The 23,348-nt window shown below is 38.6% G+C and overlaps 1 pseudogene; it reads left to right on the top strand.

The window, feature by feature from the left end:
- Window positions 1–1,842: 1,842 nt before the first annotated feature.
- Window positions 1,843–2,749, top strand: LOC112297267 (survival motor neuron protein pseudogene; annotated as a pseudogene).
- The last annotated feature ends 20,599 nt before the right edge of the window (window positions 2,750–23,348 follow it).

The following is a 23,348-nucleotide window of genomic DNA, read 5'->3' as shown; positions in this document are numbered from 1 at the left end:
TGGCTGTGACCTCTTACCCTAACCTCCACCCTTCATGTGGGATCACTTGTGCAGAGGCAGGGTAGTGGTGCTCCAACATGCTCTGTAGCAGTCCACTGGGTGCATTGGCCTGGGTGGTGCAGGCCAATGTCAGCCCCAACCTCTGTTCTGCCCGGGGCCATGCTGCCTGAGTTACAAAACAATCTGAGATGGCTAGTATTTATGCTGGCCTTGGAGGTTCCCAGGAGAAGCCAAGCTGTGAATCTAGGCTGGCTGCTGCTAGTGCTAGGCCTGGGGCACACTGAAACTAGCTATTGCTTGTTTGAGAGGATTTTGGAAGTTGTGAAGCATGAGCCAAGACCAAGCATTTATGTGGAAAAGCAGCTTGGATAGGCCCATAAGTTAAATGGAGTAGAGTTTCTGTGGATCTCCAAGGCAGGTCAAACAGTGTTACCCAGGTTGATGGAGTCTCAGATATAGCACCAGCTTGCCAGCTCTATGGGGGAAGGGTTTAGAAAAGGGACAATGGCCTCTTCTTCTTGCTTTCATGCCTCCCTTTATGCCACTGATGTCTTTCAAGCTGCTATCCCAGTGCTGCAGCTCAGAGGGAGTGAGTCTGAGTAGATGCACCCATGTGTGGGTTCTTTAAGAGGAACTGCTTGGGGCTCCAGAAGTTTCTTCCACCAACTCAGTCCCCTGTGGTTTTTGCAGCCAGAAATTGTGGGGGACTTATCTCCCTGGCACTGAAACCCTCAGCTGGAGGCCTGGACTGGGGCTGGGACTCCTCACTTCCAATATATCCCTCCCAAATTTTTATCCACCACACATGGTTGAAGGACCAGCCCATTCTGTGCCTGAGCTCCTCCAACCAGTCTGGATGGATGTGATTTCTTTAATGGCATAGTTTTCAGACTGCCATTCAACTCAATTCCTGATGGTTTTGAGTGGTGGTCATTCTATATTTTAGTTGTAATTTTGATGCAGTTGTGCTAAGAGGCAAGCCATGTCTGCCTGTGCCACCATCTTGACCAGAAGTCTGATTTTTTGTAAGTATAGTTTTTATGTAAAATGTACAAGATAATCTCTCAGTCTTTATCTTTTTATGATCACTGAAATTTATATCTTACCTTAAAACTCTTGCTACTCCAACATTATTATATTTTCTTTTCAAAAAGCTATCCTTTTTTTAAACATAATTTATTCAATAACAATAATTCAATAATTTATTCAATTTTGCATCTTTTCTCCACTATATTGCATGCTACTTATCTGTATTGCACTTTTTCTGGATTTTTGTCTCTGTTCTATTGATTTGTCAACCCATTCTTCTTGCCATTACCGCACTGTTTTGATTTATGTAACTATATACTGTTATTCTTTTATTCAAACTTTTCCTTGCTTCTTTAATTTTTCCATGTGAACTCAACATTCAGGTTGTCTAGGTTTTCTCAAAACTATCTTGGCATTTTTGTTGCTATTGTAATAATACATTTACTTAAAGAAAATGGCTATTTATATTATAGTGACCCTTTCTATTCAAAAATATTACGAAGTTCTCTTTGTTTAAAAGTCTGCATCACTCAAAAATATGTTAAAGTTTTCTTCATAGAAATGTTTCACTTTTCTCAAATTTATTGCTATTTATAGAAATTTCTGTCTAATCATCTGATTGTTACCAAGGTAAGCTAACAGACTTCTGTAGCCACACCTAACAGAGAATACAGACCTGACAGAATCAGGTCAGTTGAGCCATTCAGAAAACAAACAGCAACAACAAAGCACAAAGAGAGGGGGAGAATCTTATCTCTGCAGTTAATCATAAAATTACTTTAGATATCCAGTTCTTAGCAAAAATTGTGAGACATGCAAAGAAATAAGCAATTATGGCCCATAAGCAGAGCTCATCACGGCAATGGGGTAGGAGGTGATGGCATTGTCCCAGAGTGGGAGGACATGGTGCTGTTCTTGCACACAGGCCAGAGTGATGACTCTGACGTTTGGGATGATACAGCACTGATAAAAGCTTACGATAAAGCTGTGGTTTCATTTAAGCATACTCTAAAGAATGGTGGTATTTCTGAAGCTTCAAATAAACCAAAAGGCACACCTAAAAGAAAACCTTCTAAGAAGAATAAAAGCCAAAAAAAAAGAATATCACAACTCCCTTGAAGCAGTGGAAAGCTGATGACAAATGTTCTACCATTTGGTCAGAAGACAGCTTCATTTACCCAGCTACCATTGCTTCAATTGATTTTAAGAGAGTAACCTGTATTGTGGTTTACACTGGATTTGGAAATAGGAGCAAAATCTGTCTGATCCACTTTCCCCAATGTCTGAAATTGTTAATACTATAGAACAGAATGCTCAGGAGAATGAAAATAAAAGTCAGATTTCAACAGCTGAAAGTGAGAACTCCTCCAGGTCTCCTGGAATTAAATCAAATCACAAGTCAAAAGCTGCTCCATGGAACTATTTTCTCCTTCCACTACTACCCACCTCCCCCCCACAATGATCAGGACTGGGACTGGGGAAGCCAGATCTAAAATTCAATGGCCCACCACCACCACACTTCCTAGCATGCTGGCTGCCTCTGTTTCCTTCTGGACCACCAATAATTCCCCCACCACTTCCCAAATGTCCAGATTCTCTTGATGATGCTGATGCTTTGTGAAATATGCTAATCTCTTGGTACATGATTGGCTATCACACTGGTTACCATATGGGTTTCAAACAAAATCAAAGAGAAGGAAGGTGTTCACACTTTAATTAAGGAGAAAGTCTTTCAGTAACCTTTAACAGGTGCAGCTCTCTCCCAAGAAGAAAAGTGTATTTTGATGTGCCCTGGTGGATGTGAACAGTTTTCATTATTTTCCTTGGGAACACATGGCTGAGTGGCACAGTCATCTGCATGTGCCCTTGCCATATGTGACTTGTGCTTAAATAGTCAGCCATGTATTTCTAGGGAATAACTGGTTTGAATAACTGAACAATGGAAATGTGAGTAATTAGAAGAAACTCAAGGTTACATACAGTGTAGAAAAGTCAATCTGTTAACACATTTGTATATTGTAACTTTTGTAGTAAGTATGTGAAGCATTTTAATAATGTCTTTAAATAATATAATTTATATTCCAGTAATAATAAAACTGGAATAAAAACACACATAGTAAAAAAAATTGGAAAATGGCAGGTGTAAATTATACCTTATCAATTAAAACTAAATATAAATGGATTAAATACTACAATCTAAAGGCAAAATGTGGCAAAATATACTAAAACATGATTCAATTATATGCTGTCGATAGGAGACATAATTTAGATATAAAAACACATACTTTACATTTAAATACACACACATACAAATTGAAAGTAAAAGATGGAAAAAGACACACCATGCAAACAGTAATCAAAAACTATGTAGAGTGACTATATGACTGTCAGAGAACATAGATTTCAACACCAAATGATGACTAGAAATAAAAATCATTTTATAATAATAAAAGGGTCAATACGTCAAGAGATATGACAATCATAAGCCTATATTCACTTAACAAAAGGGTCCCAAAATTGAAGCAAAAGTTCACGAAATTGAAAAGAGAAATAGACAATGCAACAATAATATTTGAAGGCTTCAACAATTCTCTTTTAAAAATAGATAGAACAACAAGATAAAGATCAATAAGAATTGAACAACACTATAAAGGAAATGATCATAATAAACATTGATAGAAAATGGCACATTCTTTTCAGTGCACATAAAAGATTCTCCAGGGTAGACCACGGGTTGGCCACAAAGCAAGACAACAAATGTACAAAGATTGAAATCATACAAAGAAAGTTCCTCAATCAAAATGGCATAAAATTAAAAATATTAACAGCGGAAGGAAATTCATAAATATGTGGAAATTAAACAGTACAACAGGATAACCAATTGTTCAAAGAAGAAATTATGGGGGAAATGAGAAAATACTTTGAGATAAATTAAAATAAAGGCACAGCAGAACAAAATATATGAAATGTAGCTGGAGCATTGCTGAAAGGTAAGTTTGGAAAACAAACTAAATCCAAACAAAGCAAAAAATAATATTATTATAGGAGAAACAAATTAGATTGAAAATTTAAAAAATCAAGAAAATCAATGAAATTAAAATTTTGTTCTTTGAAAAAGCCAACCAATAAAATTGAAAATTTTTAGGTAGACTGACCAAGAAGAGAAGACAAAGTACAGAGGTCACAATGAAAGGGGACGTGACTGCTGCTGGTATGGAAATAATGAAGATTATGAGGTAACACTATGAGCAAGAATATTCCAACAAATCTGATAATCTAGATGAAGTAGAAAAATTCTTAGAAAGACAGAAACTGCTGAAACTGACTCAAGAATAAGTTAAAAATATGAATGAAGTATGAACTATGAATTGAATCAGTAATCCAACATCCCCCATCATACACACACACACACACACACACACACAAATCCTAGGACCAAATAGTTTCAGCGGTGAATTTTACTAAAAACTTAAGAAAGAAATAACACCAATTGTTCATGCACAAAATTGAAAACCTTCCAAAAAATATTAGAAGAGACAGTTAAACTTCACAATTAATTACTGGCATAATATGAAGCCAGTAGTATTCTGAGCTCAAAACCAAGAACCTCACAAGAAAATTACAGACCAATATACCTTATGCATATGGACATAGGAATCCCCAACAAAATACTAGTAATTGAAATCAGAAACACATAAGAAAATTATACTCTGAAAAATGACGTTGATCTCAGGAATGCAAGATTGGTTCAGTATATAAAATATATAGTTCAGCCTATTAATCAATAATAGGTCATGTTAATAAGATAAATGACAAAAAGAACCATGGTTCATAAAAGCAACAGTGACCAATAGAGATTCGATGCAATGCTTATCAAAATCAAGTTGCCACTTTTGTAGAAATGGATAATCTGATCATAAAATTTATAAGGAAATGCAAGGGACTGAGCATACCCAACGCAGTCCTGGAAGAACAAAGTTGGAGGGCTCACACTTCCTGATTTCAAAACTTGCTACAATGCAACAGTAATCAAGACAGTGTGACCCTAGCATATGGGTCAGTGAAACAGAATAGACAGTATTAAAAAACCCTTTATATTTATGGTCAATTGATTTTTGTCAAATGTGCCAAGACAATTCAATGGGGAAAAGAACTGTCCTTTCAGCAAATGGTTCTGGGAATAATGGGTTTCCAAATGCAAAATAATGAAGTTGGACCCTTACCTCATGCTATGAGGTGAACTCAAAATAGATTAAACAAATGAATTCAAAATAGATTAAAGATCTAAATGTATATAACTAAAAGTATCTAATCAAAAGTATATAATTCTTTAAAATACGGGCATAAATCTTTGTGACCTTCAATTAAGCAATGATTTCTTAAATGTGATACCAAGAGCATAAGTAACAAAATAAAAATTTCATCCACTGGACTTCATGAATATTATAAACTTTGTGCATCAAAGGTCATCATCAAGGAAGTGAAAAGACAATCCATAGAACAATAGAAAATGTTTGCAAATCATATCTCTGATACAGAATAGTACCTAAAACATGGAAAGAATTGTTAAAGCTCAATAATAAAAAGACAAATAACAACTCTTTTAATGGGCAAAGGATTTGAATAGCTATTTCTGTGAAGAAGATAGATAAATGGCCAATAAGCAAATAAAAAGCGGGAAACATAAAAATCACAATGAGATATCACTTCACACGCACAAGGAGAATGGTTATGTAAAAGATGGATAATACCAAGTGTTGCTGAGGATGCAAAGAAATCGGAGCTCTCAATCATTGCTGGCAGGACGTAAAATGGGAGGCGCTTTGGGAATCAGTTTGGCAGTTTCTCTTAAAAGGTAAACAGAACGAATGTAAGACCCAGAAAGTCCATGCTGAGCTGCACGCACAAGAGGGCTGACAGCATGTCTTTGCAAAAACCTATACTCAAATGCTCAGAGCAGCATTACTCATCATAGCAAAAAATCAGAAAAAAGCCAAAAGTCTACTAACCGATGAATGGGTAGACAAAATGTGCCATATCCATACAACAGAACATATTTTGCCCCTAAAAATGAATGAAAAACTGACCACAGACTACCACATGGATGAACTTTAAAAACATCATACTAATTGAAATAATCGAAATACAAATGCCACATATTATATCATTTCATTTATTTAAGATGTCCAGAATAGGCAAATCCATATAGACAGAAAGTAACTGAAAGGTTGGGGAGAAAGGGAGTGAGTGCCTGCTAACAGGTACAGTTTCCTTTCCGTGACAAAAAATATTCTAGAATTAGATAGTGGTGACTCACAATTTTGTGAACATACTGAAACCACTAAATTACACACTTAACAAAGGTGAATTTGGGATACACGAGTTATATCACAATAGGAAAAATGTAAGGGGGTGCTCAGACTAGATGACCTGGGTATCCCGCCGAGGCTGTCCAAAGCCTTCAGCGCAGCCCTCGTCCGGTGTCACTTCCCCTTCTCTTGCACTAGCCCACATTGCACTGATCTCAGCTACCCTTCTCTAAATGTTCTAAATCAGAATTCTGGGTATTTTGTAATTTCACTGAAGAGAGTTCCATTTTTGTTTCTCAATCTTGCATCATTTTTCTATTGATTTTTTGAGAAAAAGTAAAACAATAATTTATAATCTTCTTGTCTCCCACACGAACAAGAGTGTAAACTAAGGCATCATTTCTCACCTCCGTTTTGGACCCAGGTAGACCCCTCTGTAATCTCAAAAATTGTTCCGGAACCCAAAGAGCTTTCGTTAGTGCGCTTCATGCTGTGGACACCACAGCGAAACTTAAAACAGAATGTAAAAACGTTAATTACTTTTAAAAGAGGTCTAACAACACATTACCTTCCAACCTATTTCCATAAAAATAATATTTTAAACAAAGATGAGAAAAATGGTATTGCTTTATATTCCTACAAATGCCTCCAATGTCTTGCATAATCAAAGACAGCTAGATTCTCATCTGCTCCTGCACTGCGTCTGTTGAAATATCTATCTTGTCAAGCCAGTGGAAAAGAATCTAGCAATCAGTTATGTGAGGAATGAGTGAAAAATTTAATAACATTTTGTATTATTATTAAAATAGTCTCAACATCGTGGATTCCCAAAATGGTCTTAAGGGGTCCCCAGACCACACGTGGGGAACTGGTGTTCTAAACTATATTTATTATACCATATACTTCCTTCCAAGCTGTGTCTCCCCCTTCTGATCTCCTTTCATGTTCTTCCTAGCTCCTTGGACACAACACAGAAGCAGGAGAAATATCCCCCCAAGAATAAAATTCTCATTGTGTAATCACTCCTGCTAGGAGAAGACATATTGTCATCTATGCAACCACCGCGTTAGAAATCACTCTGGTGTACTCGAGTTACCTTGGGTAACTTCTTCCAAGGAAAAGAGGCATCCTTTCCCATTGCCGGGCTTAAGCCTTCACCAGCTCCTGGGTTGTATGCCAGGCTGACTGTTATATTCCTCAAACACATTCTCTGCTCTAGTGTTTTGAGTCTACTCCATTACGATTTGCTGCTCCCCATCCAGGAAACTGGCACTCTGCCCAAAAGAGAAAGAAGCAAAGAGTTTTTTCCAAATGTCCCTTCTCTCCAGAATCATTTTGCTCATTGCCCCTCTTTTCAGGTGATATTCATTTGATCCAAAATACTTTAGATGTCCATGCCTTGACCACATCCGTTCAGAAAGCTATGGAGGGTGGGGGAAGAAAGAGAGACTAGCATGTGCCACTACCCTGCTATTTTGACTTGGCTATGAGAATACCAGCTCATAGTTAATAATGCTGTGTCTCAGCACCTAGAACAGCATCTTGCATGTGGCATGCCATCCTTGGATGTTTGTTGAGTGACTAAGTGAATGAATGACAGTCTCCCAGCATCAATATAGGGCCTATGTTTCCAATAAAATGGCATAGCTTTCTGGCTTTTCTCTCCTCCTTTCCCCACATTAGCCCGATGATCCTTCTCCCGTATTAGTTACTACTAAAAACAATATGATAATAATTCATATATAGATATCTGTGGCAGAAAGGAGGTATTTTTATGGAGTTTTATGTAGATATTACCTCCACTCCATGAAATAAAATCTAATGATGAGAATAGCAGTCACTGCAAAAGGCAAAGATAATCTGGACAGAGCAGTTATTTCTTGTACCTCATAAATCATGACAGAGAAAAAATATCTAGTCTACCTCTGGGTAAATCTGTCACAGCTAAATCCCGTGCCTGAGAAATCTGATAGTACTTCCTTTTCAGTTACATTTTTCTCCTAACTCTTTTGCGGAATATATGTCAAGGGTTCTGTAGTGGCATTTCTCTTTAAATGTAATGTCTTCCCATTTTAATTTGGTTACTAGGACATCCTTGCCAGACTAAGGGGCAGGTGTTGATCTTTGCTATGCCAGGCCTGATGTATACAAATAAAATCAGAGAATTTTTTTTATCTTGTCATGGAATATTTTAGGTGCAATGTAGCCCAAAGTTTACCAGGATTGTCTTTTGGTCTGTTTATTTACAAAAGGGAAATAAACAGTGGCAACTTAAATTTAGACTTGGCACACATAGGCACACAGTTGTTTGATTTTGGTAACAGTTGTTTACCTTTGGAAGCAATGAAAAGTAGCAGAAGTAGTAACAGGGCCTTGAATTAGAGGCCTGAGTTTTCTGTTGGGTTGATGTCTTACTAGCTCTGCAAACCTAAGAAATATAGTCAGCACCTCTGATTCTCCGTTTCCTTGTTTGTAAAGTGGATCTAATAATAAAACACTATCTGGCAGCAATATTGAGAGGTTTGAGGGAAATAAAAAATGTGAACATGTCACATTAACTATAAAGCACTTACGAGGTTGGCGTGGTATATCCCATACCGTAGCACAGCCATCCTTGCCCTTATTCCTGCTGTACCACTAAAGAAGGATGATGCTCACACACACACTGCGCTCCTATGTTCAGGCCTCAGGATTAGGCAGGATTGCATTAGAATCCTTGCTCTGCCATAAATTTAACTTCTCCTAGCTCTCATCTCATTACATTCCATCTAAAGCATGGAGAAAATAATACTACCTAATTTGTAAATTTTGGTGAGAAATAAATTAAGTAATACATATAGAACAGTGATTTGCACCTAATAATGATCCATAGATCTTTTATTACCACCTTAATTCCAAACAGTCTGCCTATAACTTTACCCATTCTCTCCTACTTACAAATAAAAAGATCACAATAAAAGTGGGAGTAACAATTGTGTGATATACCATTAAATCCTGATTTAGTCTTCATTTGGTCAGCCCTAAATTTGGTGCTTTATTCTTTAAAAAAACATTACTTCCAATACATCTCTTGATCAACTTTCATACACCAGTTTTACACACTGACTGTGAGCAGTGAGTGGTCCCCAAGTCGTGTGTCCCTGCCGATGAAAGAGCTGTGAAATTAGTGAAACTCGACCTAAGTTTTATCTGTAGACTAAATAAATAACATATTGTTAACTGGGAGTTTAGTGCATATTTTAACTTTTGACATAGTTAAATGTTAAAATATGAAAAGTCTTGGAAGCAATACCTTTCAGGAAATTTCCAAGTGACTGAAACCATAGTCAATTTACATCATCAAAATCCTCCCATAGCTGGAGGCAGGGGAAATACTCAATCACTATTGCTTGATGATGGTTTGATGAAACAATGTGAGGTGAGACCCGAATTAGAAACCTGAAAACTAGAGGTGAAGAATTCTGACCTAGATGTCTTTTTTGGTAAACATTACGCTTCCCTAAAATGTCCAATTCTCGACTGAAACAGCCTCCACTTAAAACTCCCCCCTGTTAGAATTGTGGTTATGTTGTCAAGGTACTGCTAATGGATCAGTGCACAGATGCTCACTTAGCTGAACACTTGTTTTCATGGTAGGAGATTATGATACATAGGAGATAGGCAGAAGCCAGTGTGAAGATGCCACAGAGCAGGGGTGTCAAACTCATTTTCACCAGGGGCCACATCAGCATCGTGGTTGCCTTCGAAGGGCCAGATGTAACTTTAGGACTGTGTAAATGTAACTACTCTATAATAGGGGCAAGGAACTCTACATTTGGCCCTTCGAAGGCAACCGCGAGGCTGACGGGGCCCCTGGTGAAAATGAGTTTGGCCCCCCTGCCATGGAGGATCCGAGTGTCAGCTATACATTACCACATCTGCACAAGCTTGTTTGCATGAATGCAGTGGAAAGTAATAAAAAGAGGGAAAGCAAGGAGAGTATTAGAGGAGAATTTGTCATTATGACTAAATAACTACTTTGATCAATTTTTTCTAAACAATTCTCCGTAGGTCATTAAGATTCAAAAAAGTCTCTCTCACTCTTTCTCTCTATATATAGAACTGAAAGTTCCCTTTTTCTCCTCCTTTTTTCACTTACCTCCACAATAATGAGCCTAATGAGAAATGTAGGAGGGGAAAGTAAAACAGGATAAAGAGAAAAGCTGTGGGGTTAACTCACGGCTGCAAGCAGGAGGGTTGTCACATCACGGATGTTACTGGTTGAGTACAATGAATGGGAATATCTAGGAAATGACACAAGGTCAAGGACTAATATTCTACAGCATCATATGATTAAATTCTGATATGGTTAGAAAAGAAAAACATCAGTGCAGAGCTTAGAGAAAGATCAATGTGAGACTATCATAAGTGGGAATTAAACTGGGTTTGACAGTAATGAGGCACATTAAGAAGAAAAAACAAAGGTGGGAATTCTAAGCAGGAAGAATTCTAACCATGAGCAAAGGCATGGAGGCCTGAATTAGCATGATATGTTCATAAAACTCTGAGAAGAACCATATATCAGAATATCCTCAGCACTTTATTGGAAATGGAAAATAAAGTTTGGAGCAGAAGACAAGTTATGAAAAGCTGCTTACAGCTGAATTATTCTCAAGTATTCCAATGTAATTATTTACAATTTATTTTGAAAGCATATCTAGGCAATGAATGGTATTTTATGCAAGTTGCATTAGTGCAGACAGAAACTAAAGAGGAGGGTCAATTACAAAATAACGTAGAGTGAAGACATGAAATAACAAAGGTCTTGGACACCGTGGTGGCAATGGGTAGAGGGAGAGCAAGACAGAAGTGAAAATTCTAGATGATCTGCAGGATGTCATCCCAGATGATACATGGGAAGTGAAGAAGTGTAAGGATTCCAAAATAACTTCAACACTGAGAGCCTGGATATCGGGTAAAACTATAGTAGCGCCTTTGGAAGACCCTAGTAAAAAGGAGAGACATCACTTGTGACAAGAAGGGAAGAAAGGTGTGTGGAATTGGCCGATGTACAATCGGAAATCTCACAATATGCCTGAGTGAGAGGTCACAGACTGAGGTTCATCTTTGGGAAATAGCCTCACGAAGGTAAATATTACATTTGCATCACTGACGGGTCCTTCGAGAACAGTCAAGAATTTAATTCTGATTATAATGGATCAACAGGGACCAAATTTACAGCCCTCTCTTAAACAACTAAAAAATATAAAACAGGAATTTTGAAATATTTGACAGCACATATTTCAAATTTATGGTCCCTGAAAGAAGGAAACAAATGAGGCGAACCCCACAAGTGCCCTGGCATTTCTGCCTGCAAGGTAGGTATATCGGCCCTAGAATCTACAGGGCAGCACATAAGAGAGGAAGGACCTAGATTGCTCCAGGGACTGCAGAGAAAGGCCCTCAAGTATTTGTTTAAGTACTGATCAGCGCAGAATGGGAGCAGACACTATCCAAGGGCTAAAAAAAATTTCTACTGGAAATCAGTCAACAAAACAACTCCCAGAGCTCACACAAAACTGCGAATGGCTCATATTTCTACCAGCTAACACAGAAAGGCACAGAAGACTGGGCAGAATTCTGGAACTTAGTAGTGGCCTTACACTATTAGAATATTAGTCTCAGACTAAAGACTGCTCTAGATTTCACTCCATCCTCCTCTCAGAAAGTTTCAAATGAAGTATAAAACTACCTAACTGACTCCAAGCAAAGGTGCACCAGAGAAAAACCCAAAACAACACACAAGAACCCAGCACTCATCACCATAATATTCATATTGTTTGATATTCTATCAAAAATTATGAGATTTTTTTTAAAAAGCAGATAATGAGCCACTAACCTGTAGGAAAAATTCAATATAAACAGACACTGATGCAGCAGGATTTAAAATTGACACACCAAGAATTTAAAGTAACTCATATGAAAAATGACCATTTGACTGGTGTGGCTCAGTTGATTGGGCATCACCCTGCAGACTAAAATATTATGGGTTCAATTCCCAGTTAGGACACATGCCTGCATTGCAGGTTTGGTTGAGGGTTCGGTGCCTGTGGGGACATGTGCAGGAGGCAACTGATAGATATTTCTCTCTCACATCGGTTTCTCTCCCTCTCTTTTTCCCTTCCTCCCCCTCTCTTTGAAATCAATAAAAGAAAAAAATTATAATAACTCATGTATACATATGCTCTACAGCTATATTAATGAAGATCCATGAGAGCAATAAAATGAAAAGTGGTAGAAATTTTTCTTTAGAAAAATCTCATGCATATGGGAGCAGGTAGGAGATAAACGGACAGGGCAGTAAGGAGAGAGGGTTTGGAAATCATTGAGGTGGAAATGAGGTATCACATGCCTGATGATGTCGATGTCTCATTAAGATGTAAGATGAGATCATTTACCAATTGCACTGAGGACTTGAAAAGAGAGAATGCCTGGAGAGGCTCATGGGAGTCTCAGAAAAAAGATGACGAGCACCGTCAGCGAGCAGATGTGACTGCTCCGTTGCAATTGGAGTCCCTGACACCGCAGATGGCTGGAGCTGCCTGGGGCTCCATCTTCCTGGAGGATTCCTCTATAAAGCAAAAAGAAAAGCAAACAGCAGGGGTGTGATAGGTGTGGTGAACACAGAAGTTTGGTAGGTCTTCCAGTGTCAATGAGGCAGGGCAGCATGGAGTTGAGAAAGGCAGTGGGGGCTGTCCGAAAGAACACTGGGCTGGCTTTCCAAAGACAGATGTGGTCTCTTGTCTGCAAATAATAACCTATTTAACCTTAGTTAAGCCACCACTAAGGTCTCGTCTAGAAAAAAAAAAAAAAATTTGTTACTGATTTGACCACAAAGTCTTTTCAGGGAAGCAAATCTAAATACAGAGAACCGGGCTGATTATTCAGCTGAAACAGATAAGGGCCTGAAGGTTTCAAGGAGGACAGATGGAGAATTCACTTAGCAAGGGGGAAGGGGAGAGGTGCCAGGCTGATTGCTCCTCCAGTTCCTCATTCTCATTCTTTTACCAAGGAGGTCCGGGATGTGGTTAAGAGCTCATTGTTTGGGAGTTTAAATTCCTGCTTTGCCCTTATTAACTAAGTGACTTTGAACAAGTATCTTTCTAAGCTTCCCTTCCCTTGTCTATTAAGCGGGGGCGATAGTCATATAACTATATACACGCTCTGCATTACATGAAATAGCAGTAAGATATCTAAAAGGGATTCATAGTCCCAACGTAATTGTTCCTCTTCTCTATTCTGTTTTCAAAAATTTTGAGCTCCGAATTTTCTTTTTCTGAATTCCTACAGCACTTCTGATTTTTGTCTCCACATTTAGTCATTAAACAAAATGTTCCACTGCCTTTGTTCCTCAGAGTAAGTGTGTCTGTCTGTCTGCCCATCTTATCTCCCTCACCAGACTGCAGGCTTTTGGAGAATAGAAAGATATGTGTGAGATTCCTTGTGTATCCTTTCCAGTCTCTAGAATATACTATAATGTTCAGCCAATACTTGTTAAATAAATTCAGTTGTACGTCCTGAATAGAAAACTCCATATCAATTACACAGCTTCGGGAGAGGCAGGTGTAGAATGATTTAGCTGGGGTTTGGGTGTTTTTGTTTGTTTCCATTTGGTCTGTGACTATACATAGATTCAATCATAATGAAGCTGACAAAGGAGAGATGACATTTTGGAAACAGAAAAGGAATTTTGGATATTACAGCCCAACATTTGTCACCTCCCTGGCTGATGGCAGCACACGTTTGTTCCTTCCCTTTGGCTAAATTTGGATCAAATGCTGGCTGAGTGCACTAAGCAAGCCAGAACTGCATTGTGCCTCTATTTTGTGACATGCGAGCTCCCTGCTTTAATCTCCCCTCTACTGTATAAAAGAGGATCTGAGGCTGTGAGACTTCAATCCGGTGATTCATGCAGCTGGCACACAATAGATTCCACCTCTCTCTTCACTGCCGCACAATATCAAGCTAAACAAAATGTCTTAGAAAGCTTCAGCACATGTAGTTAGCCTGCCACAGATCCCCCTCCCCGCACGCACTCTTTCTCCATTTTTCCTTCTACTGAGCAAAAGAGTCCGAATGCCCAGCACCTGCCTTTTTACTGACATTTCCACAAAGGTAAAGGAATGAACCTTTTGTCAATGCCAACCAAACGATCTGTTTTGAAACAATGAGATGAAATGCCTGGGCCCCTCTCCTTGCCACTGGATTATAGTGCAGAGGCTTAAAATAAAGGACATTTGATTTTATTGATTTAATGAGGGATGGAGGCTTCTGCTTGAGCATCCCTGGTGGCAGAGGAACAAGTCTTGTTGGCAGGTGCCTCCACCGAGGCACATCCCTTCCATTTGTTTGGTTTTGCAGTGGTGCTTGCTCGTGGGTTTGGCTCTTAGGATGACCCACAGTGCTCCCTCCTGGGCTGCGTGGAGCAGCCAAATGCCTGCAGTGGTTTCAGTGTGCGTCTCTAGACAGGGACTGTGGAGGACAGGCAGCCTGGTCCTGCAGGATAAAGAGCTGCAGGAAGAGGTGACAGGGGAAAGCACATCTGTGAAAGAAGAGGAGTCAAATAAAACAGACTGGAAAAGAAATAGCACTTCTTGCTGCAAAAGAGATTGTGTGCCAAACCTATTATTTCTCAGCAGAGTCTATTTCAGCTAGGTTTCTAAACCCCCTCTGTCCATCCACGCCGTTTGCTACTCCCCACCCCCACTCCCCCCTGCCCCCACCACCTCCTCCATTATCCAAGTTTGAATAGTGAGGAGACTAAGGGGGTTCAGGCAGGATGTTTTGTTGTGGACGGGTCCAGGCACAGCTAGATAATCTTTTTGCTTTTGTTCTCTTCTTCTTTGGGATTTCGTGTGATATTATTATTGACATTTTCATATGGAAATTTTTGCATTATATGTGTCCTCTTTTATATTTGCCCTATTTTTTCCATACAGTCTGATTTCATTGTCCACTGTGCCATGTGAAAGGAAGGGACAGTGCCAGTCACCTGCTGACCAAATTTAAGCAGTGATCTCCTTTTAATACCGACATGGACTGTGTGTTTGTTAATAGACATGTGTACAGCCCGGATCCCTGTTAATATGAGCATATGTCTCTATACACTGTGGACATTTATTTTAATGTATTTATACAGTCCACCCATAGATTAAACACCCTCAATTCCCTCTGGTGTGACTGTCTCTCTAATTGCTAACTTAAAGAGAAACAGTTCCTAAGAGCATATGGTTTCCAAAACACAGCCCTTCCCCCTCCCTTTCAGTTTACACAAAGTGAGCGGCCACCCCTCCCCCCGCAGCTTCTCTGCTCTCTGCCGCAAGCAAGTCTGAAACCAGAGGGCAAAATCATTAGTTCCCAATTACCTTAAGCCATGCAAGATAACCTCTCTCAAGGGCTGTGGGTAAAATATGCACAGGGTGCCCATGTCTAGACAGTTATGAAATATAGGTGTAGAGCTCGGCCGCCGCAGAATGCCAATGCATCTCCAATGAAGTGCTTTTATTAAAGTCTAATCACCAGGATAACTAATTACGTCAATACCACATAGTTAATTAAACCCATTATAGTTACTATTCCCATGGAGAGGAGGTCAAATAAAGCAACCATCCTCTTGGTGCTACTAAGGCTAACAAAAGAAGGGGGAGTTAAATAAAACACAAGACAGACCTCTTCATTTTACATGTTTTTCTTAAATGTTTAATAACTACCTAATAAAGACTTACAAGCAGGTCTTCAGGTATGAGCCATACTCAAAGGTTGCTGGGATGTTCAGAAGACCGCCTTGGAACTCCCCAGTACTTCAGTGAAGTGACTACCAACTGTTTGCCTGATCGCTGTAAGGAGTAATGACAAGTCAAAGCAGAAAGCAGAATGAACAGCCACTGTGGTTTTACTAATATCTTACAGAGGAACATGATGGAGGGCAGTGCTAATGTTTCGGCTCGGTCTGGCTTCATGAGAAACTTCGAGGGGACAGCCCCCATACCTGTGTGGATCCTAGCCAAGGACTTCGAGGATGACACGCCAAGGTGAGTCCTTAGAGCTCATTTGCCGACCGAAGGCACACAGATTACAGATCCCGCAGTTTCAACAACAACAAAACTTTCTTGTACTGACACCCAAACATAAACAGTGATTCGCGTGTGAACATGGAAAAGAAGGAAATTCAAGTACTCTATGGCACGATGGCATCATTTGGGAGACTGTGAGCAAAAAGATGCCCATCTCCACACCCATACACACACGCCCATACACACACATGCACATACACACGTACCTCTCAAACACTCACTGATCTCTGGAAAATAAAACCAAGATACTTTGATCGTCCTGGTCTGAAAATTCACCAGGTCATTATATCACTGTCACACCTTCTTCTCAAAGCAGCGCATTGTACATAGAGAGGATTTGCATTTACTTCTCCTGATTAACAAAGAAAACTTTGTATAAAAGGGCTATGCACTGAGACGTGCAAATGTGGCCAGCCTGACCCCCTGCAGGAGAAGGCAGACAGGCAGTAGGGAGAAGAGGTAGATGAGGAAGGAGAAAGAATGCTTTGATCCCAGTGCAGCAGGCACAATGGAGCAGGCAGCACCCCCAGCAAGCCCTGACCCTGAGCAGGCTGCAGTTTGGCATGGAGTCCGGGAAGCAATATAATGAGTAGCATTTTGTGGGATGGTGAGAAACAGAAGACTGCAAAATCCCTGTTCTTGTTGGGTTTGCTTGTTACCATTGTTTTGATTGCTGTTGATATTATTGCTATTGTTGTGGTGGGTGCTGTTTTCCAGCTCTGGAATATGTAATATTGTTACAACCGCAGGATAGGCTTAGTTATTTTTCAGTGAGCAGCACATGCTTATGAAACACAGACTATAAGCAGGAGGCAGCACAAAACGTCACATGGGCCCAGGAAAACAAAGGTCAGATGTTAAATCCTGTATATGCCCGGGGGGGGGGGGGGGGGGGGCGTTAAGCTGACATAAGGCATTTAGTTCAGATGTAAGACAACCTTTCATTCACTATCCACACCCTCACCCCTACCCCAAAACTTCAGACTTCTCTGTTCTTGGGGAGCCACGTGCTACCGACCAGTCAACCAGACAGAAACACTGTGAAGTTTGCTTTACTTAGACTCCTTTGTCAATTCAATGGCCTGGGCCAGATCTCTGGCCTCCATCAGTTCCCTCCAAACCCCCTTCTGTCACCACCCTCATCACCTCTCCTTGCTCTGCCCTCCTTGTCTCCCAGTCACACTCTCCTTTCAGTCTCCGATAAACACACTCTTTTTTAAAAGTACGGTTCTCATCTGATTCCTCTGCTCAAAAGCATGCATCGATCGCCCAGTATTGTCCTATAGGCTAATTTATAAATTCTCATTTGCCAGTATAGTTGTCTCCATTCTGTCTCTGTTCCAGTGCGTATTTACCTCTCAGGGCTTTCTTGCCTATGATCTGTGCCCCTCCCCGATCGGGGCACACACTCCAGAGACTCCAGGCCTTTGTTCCATTGATGTGCTTCACCCCAATCCCTTCCACCTCAGATCCTTCAAAACTCCTACACATCCTTCAGTGTTCATCTTAATGCCTCTGCCAGGCAGTCTTCCCTGCTGTGCCTAAGCTACAGACGTCCTCATCACTCTGATTTCGCAGAACATGCCTTTGAATGTGTATTTTATGACCCTTATCATAATCTCCCTGCAACAATCATATGTACTGGTTGTATCATTTTGTCAGATTTTAAAGGCCCTGTAAAAATTCAGAGACCGTACTTTACTAATCCCTATAAGAGTTCAATTAAGTATCTATCTACTGAAATTGAATTAAAAATTTATTTTATAGAATTAGGGAGTCTTCTAAAACACTGGGCACCTATCCATCTACTTGGGAAATTTTGTGCTATTGTAATCCAAAGGACTTAAATAAATGAATGCCCTTTGACACTTTCCTCTCCATTATTTCATGACCTAAGGAGAATGAGTGCCATTATTTTAGTCAATTCCTGAGAGGAGGGGGGTGAGCAAACCAAGCCCCAAAACTATTTTGACCAGATAAAATATGTTGTAATTCTATTTGAAAAATTGTGTTGATAACTTAGGTTCCTGTGAATTCCATGATTTACACCTGGACGCCCAAGCAGACACAAAAGACCGCATGTGACTACACAATTTTTAGTGCTCTCCTGATCGGCGCCCTCACAACTTTCATGCTGTACAAATTCACACCTTGGGATTATTTCACTTAACCTTCAGAGGCAAGGCAATTGGTTATGCTAACTATATGAAGGGCAGAATAGGAGAGAGGAAAGATCAATACATTCAGATTCGTGAGATCTGAGTTCTAGTTCAGGTTGTGCCCATTCACAAGTTAGCAACAAAAAACGGTATCAATCACTGAATAACTCTAACTCACTAGGAGGTCCCCTCCGCATGCACACACAGAGCCATACTACTGCACTTTCTAAACTTCAAAACAGGAAATAGAGGAGCAGTCTTAAAATTATTGAAAGAAGCAAACTGAAATCATTAACACATTTATGCATAATTTTAAACTGTATGATACACAATTTCATATGATTTTGGAGAAAAATAAAATTTTCTGCGCCTTTGGAATTGTAATACAAATATTCATTCGAAGGAAAGAGACAATGTAAAATTAGAAATAAAGAGCTACAATACAAACTTTGAACAAGACAAAACAAAAAACAGCATAAAGTGTCATATAAACTTAGAACAATAACCAGGTTACCACTACCACTTGAATGGAACTACAGAAGCACATGGAGTAATAACAAAACAAACTGAAGCAAACCAAGGGCTGCTGTTCTACATGGATATACGACTGTAGTGGTGTAAATTCAAGCAATGTTGAACCAAAATGAAAAATCTTTGTTTTCTCAACACTTTATTGCTTATGGAATGTCTTTGGCTTAGTAATGGAGAAAGCAATTCTTTGGGTCAAAAATGATTTTGTTGTTCAAAAATGGACTTCTCATTAAATAAATTAGATATAAACTACTGAAATACAAAAAATTCTGAATCGAGATGCTCAGAGTTTTGACTCTGTCCCAGCCTGGAATGAGAACCAGATAGTTCAGGGGTTTCCCGTGAAGAAGGAACATAGAGTGTGAGCTGCTGTAACCCCATCTTCATCCCAAAAGAAATACCGGAAGGGAACAAAAATACAGAATCACGCTCTGTGTTGAAGGAAGGAAAGAAAAAAAGAAGGAGGGAAGGGAATAATGTGAGGCAGAGAGAGGGGGAGAGAGAGAGAGAGAGAGAGAGAAAAGAAAGGAAGGAAGGAAGGAAGAAAGGAAGGAAGGAAGGAAGGAAGGAAGGAAGGGAGGAAGGGAGGAAGGAAGGGAGGAAGGAGAAAAAGAAATAATATATAATGGAAAATTGCTAGAAGAAAATCAAAAGGATGACAAATCTGGAAAACTTAAGTGACTCCCCCAAATTTCCCTCAGGGACTTCACAAACATCCTCACTGTTTTTCCCTGCCTGGATTCTTGGTGACTCACTCTAATTACAGTTTCACTAGGAAGATAATAGTGTAAGGATGAGGAATGACCATGAATAAAAAGAAATGATGACCCTAAGCCTAACAGTAATAAAATGTTTTCCTGTATAAACGAATGTACCCAGTCTATGCAGGAATACACCAATGATGTTTCAATTTACTAAGGCATCACTACTACTACACATAAACATTTCCTTCCAATGGCTACCCATTTTCTGCAAAATATGATCCATACACTCTCCAAAAACCAGACACAACTTAATTCTGAAACCCCATTTTTGGCCACACCTCCACTCCCATAATATTCTGTAGAGATATTATAAGACTTAAAATATCCCACATGGTAACCAGAAAACAATGGAGAGATGGTCATTTTGAGCAGAGGATACAATGTTAACTCAGAGATGTCAGAGATTAAGGTCTGTCCTCTGTGAAGCCTCCCTTGACCTCACGGGAGAGGTGGAACTACTTCACTAGAAAACCTCTGACCTTTAGCTTTCCTCTCTTAAAACACTTACCTCACTCTACTGGGTTTCTCTTTTACATTTCTGCCTCCTCTACTAAATGGGGAGCTCTGACAGAGCTACGACATTTAATTTCTCACACAGGAAACCCTCACAATGAGTCTGATACATATTAATAGCAATATTGGTTAATGCATGCATTAGGCATTCAGAAGAATTCTGCTATCATGAAACTAGTCTTAAACTTTCTAATTGTTTTCACATTTGTAAAACACTTCGTTGCTTAAAATGCACTTTCACAAATAGTATCAATTTTATCATTAAGCCTGTGAAGACATTTTTAACCTCAATTTCAAGTTGAGAAAAGTGTTAATAGTTCACATTAACTAACTTGATGAACAGTCCAGATGAACTAGTTGTAAATTTTAGAGAAGTTACTTAACTTCTCTAAGCCTCAGTTGTTCTACTCATAAAATAAAATAAAATAAAAAATTTGATATGAGTCTCTTTAAAGTACCCTTTACCTCTCTGTGATTACTTCCTTGATTTCATAATGTAAGAATCATCTGGACAAGGTAAGAAACTAATAAACTGAGATGAACCATCTCAATCTAATTTAATTATAAAAATACTGGTAGAATGAACTCTAAGGTACCGCTATGCATGAAGCCAGGGCTGCTCTGAAAACACATCAGAAAAAAATAAGAACAGACAATGTAAAGAGTAGGAACAAAGAACAGAGGTCTCCTATGTTTGCTAGACAGAAAAATACAAACAGCCAAAGTCTCACTGTATTAATAAAACGAAAGCAGGATCAGACAAACTCACAGAATGGATGATAACTATTTGCAGTAGTTGCTAGATCTTTCTGTAAATCTTACAGATGCCGGATAAGAAAGGGAGGCTTTTAGATTTTAAGAAGAAAAGAGGAACCATAAACAAGGACCAACCAGTTATAAAGAATAATCAAGAATAAAAAAGATTTGAGGATGAATAAACTTGATTTATAGCTTTCTGGAAATTATTTCACCCAACAAACAGAGGACACATTTTTCTTCCACATATGCGTGCATTATCAAAAAAAAATCTAACATACAATAGGCCACAGAATAATAAATCCCCTAAAATCAATGTCATACAGATTTTTTTATCTGATTGCAATGCAATGAGATAACAAATCAGTAAATGATAGCTTTCAAAATTCGATATTACTAGAAACTATAGAACCTATTACTAAAACATGTTTTGGTTAAACAGAAAGACATGAGAAATATTGTGAAACATTTTATAGTTAATAACAATAAAAACTTGCAGGACAATTTCTGGAAGTAAAATAGTACTGAGAGAAAAAATTTTAATTGTAAATACATTCATCAGAAACTAAAAAGCATTTAAACAAATGAGTTAAGTGATTACTCAAAGCACCAGTAAAAGAGTGACCAAGTAAAACAAGGAAACAATAAGGAAATAATAAAAGAAAACAGCAGGAATTCCAGTTAAAAATGGGGATTGGATGTGTGCCTTTTAATCCATCCCCTCCATAAACACTATAAAACAATGGTGAAGGGATCTTTTGAGGCATGAATCTATAGGGACAAGGAGAACAGAGGATGAAAGAATAGCAATAAAAATTCAGATGATGAAAAACAGAAGAATGAGTTTTAAATGACTTACCAAACAAAGAAAGAGACTCCTGAACTGGTAGCACAGAAACCACAGAAACTATCTCATTTGTCTCACAAAAACTTCCTAACACTCAGATGTTTTCAGCACCATGCACCTCTAACAGTGGGTAAACTTAGATTCAAACAAAAACAAAAGAGGATTGATTAGAACCATTTATGAAACAGATGTCCAGACACTGTCCTCCACTCTGTGTAAGAATTCCTACTCCCCCCAACAGAAGAACTGGAAGCTTATTCTCTACAGATAGTAAAGCAAAGATTACCTGACTTTGGGGGACACCACATCTAGTGAAAAAAATAATAATAAGTGCCATACTGAAAATAGTGGAATTAAGTGTAAGTTCATGTACTAAATCTGAACTTCCATTCCTCTTCCTCATTCAGTTATGAAGATGTTTATAGCCAGTGTTCTGAGGTTGGAATTTAGAAGACTTTTCTGGAAAAACTGATAAACTAAAGAAGAAAGGCATTATGATACTGGTAGTTTTGCAGGTTCCCCAGCTGCATACCCCATTGAGAGTCAGACTATAGTGAAGCCCACAATTGACAAGTTCCAATCACAAGTACACAGCTTCCAATTACCTTTACAAAGCACCATTCCTATATATGGCCAGGTATTGGGGATGGGAGAGATAAGAAGAAAATTGTAGAAAAAAAGAGAATTTGCAAAGAGAAGAAAACTAAACAAAGAAACAAATAAAGTCATCATTATTTTTGAAAAGAAGATACTTCATCCTGAATCAAGAATAAGATGCCATTACAAAGGAACCATCAAAAAACATTACAGAGATTTTGACTATTAAAATTATAATAGTCAACATAAAAATACAACAGAAGACCTGAAATACACAGTTGAGAAATTATAAAGAACAGTAGAGTAAACAGACTGAGGGATTGAGAACAGGACAGAAATTATTTTAAAATTAGAAGATTGATTGCTAAATATTAACTAAAATCTACTTTAAAAACCTATAAAAATTCATAAATATATTGGGTTGGTCAAAAAGTCCATATGGGTTTTTTTTGTGTGTAAAATAGAAGATACATTTTATAATTGGCAATCTGGATCCAGCAATACATTTAAAAGATTATACACCATGATCAAGTAGGATTCCTCTCAAGGATGCAATGATGGTATAATATTCACAAATCAATAAACATAATACATCACATAAACAAAGGGAAGGACAAAAATCACATGATCATATCAATAGATGCTGAAACAGCATTTGATAAAATCCAGCACCCATTTATGAAAAAAAAACACTCAGCAAAGTGGAAATAGAGGGAACATGTCTCAACATC

Source organism: Desmodus rotundus, chromosome 11 (genome assembly GCF_022682495.2).
Source record: "Desmodus rotundus isolate HL8 chromosome 11, HLdesRot8A.1, whole genome shotgun sequence".
Classification (NCBI taxonomy): Eukaryota; Metazoa; Chordata; class Mammalia; order Chiroptera; family Phyllostomidae; genus Desmodus; species Desmodus rotundus.
Note: the sequence above shows the minus strand (reverse complement) of the source record. Positions and strands in the feature narration are given on the sequence as shown.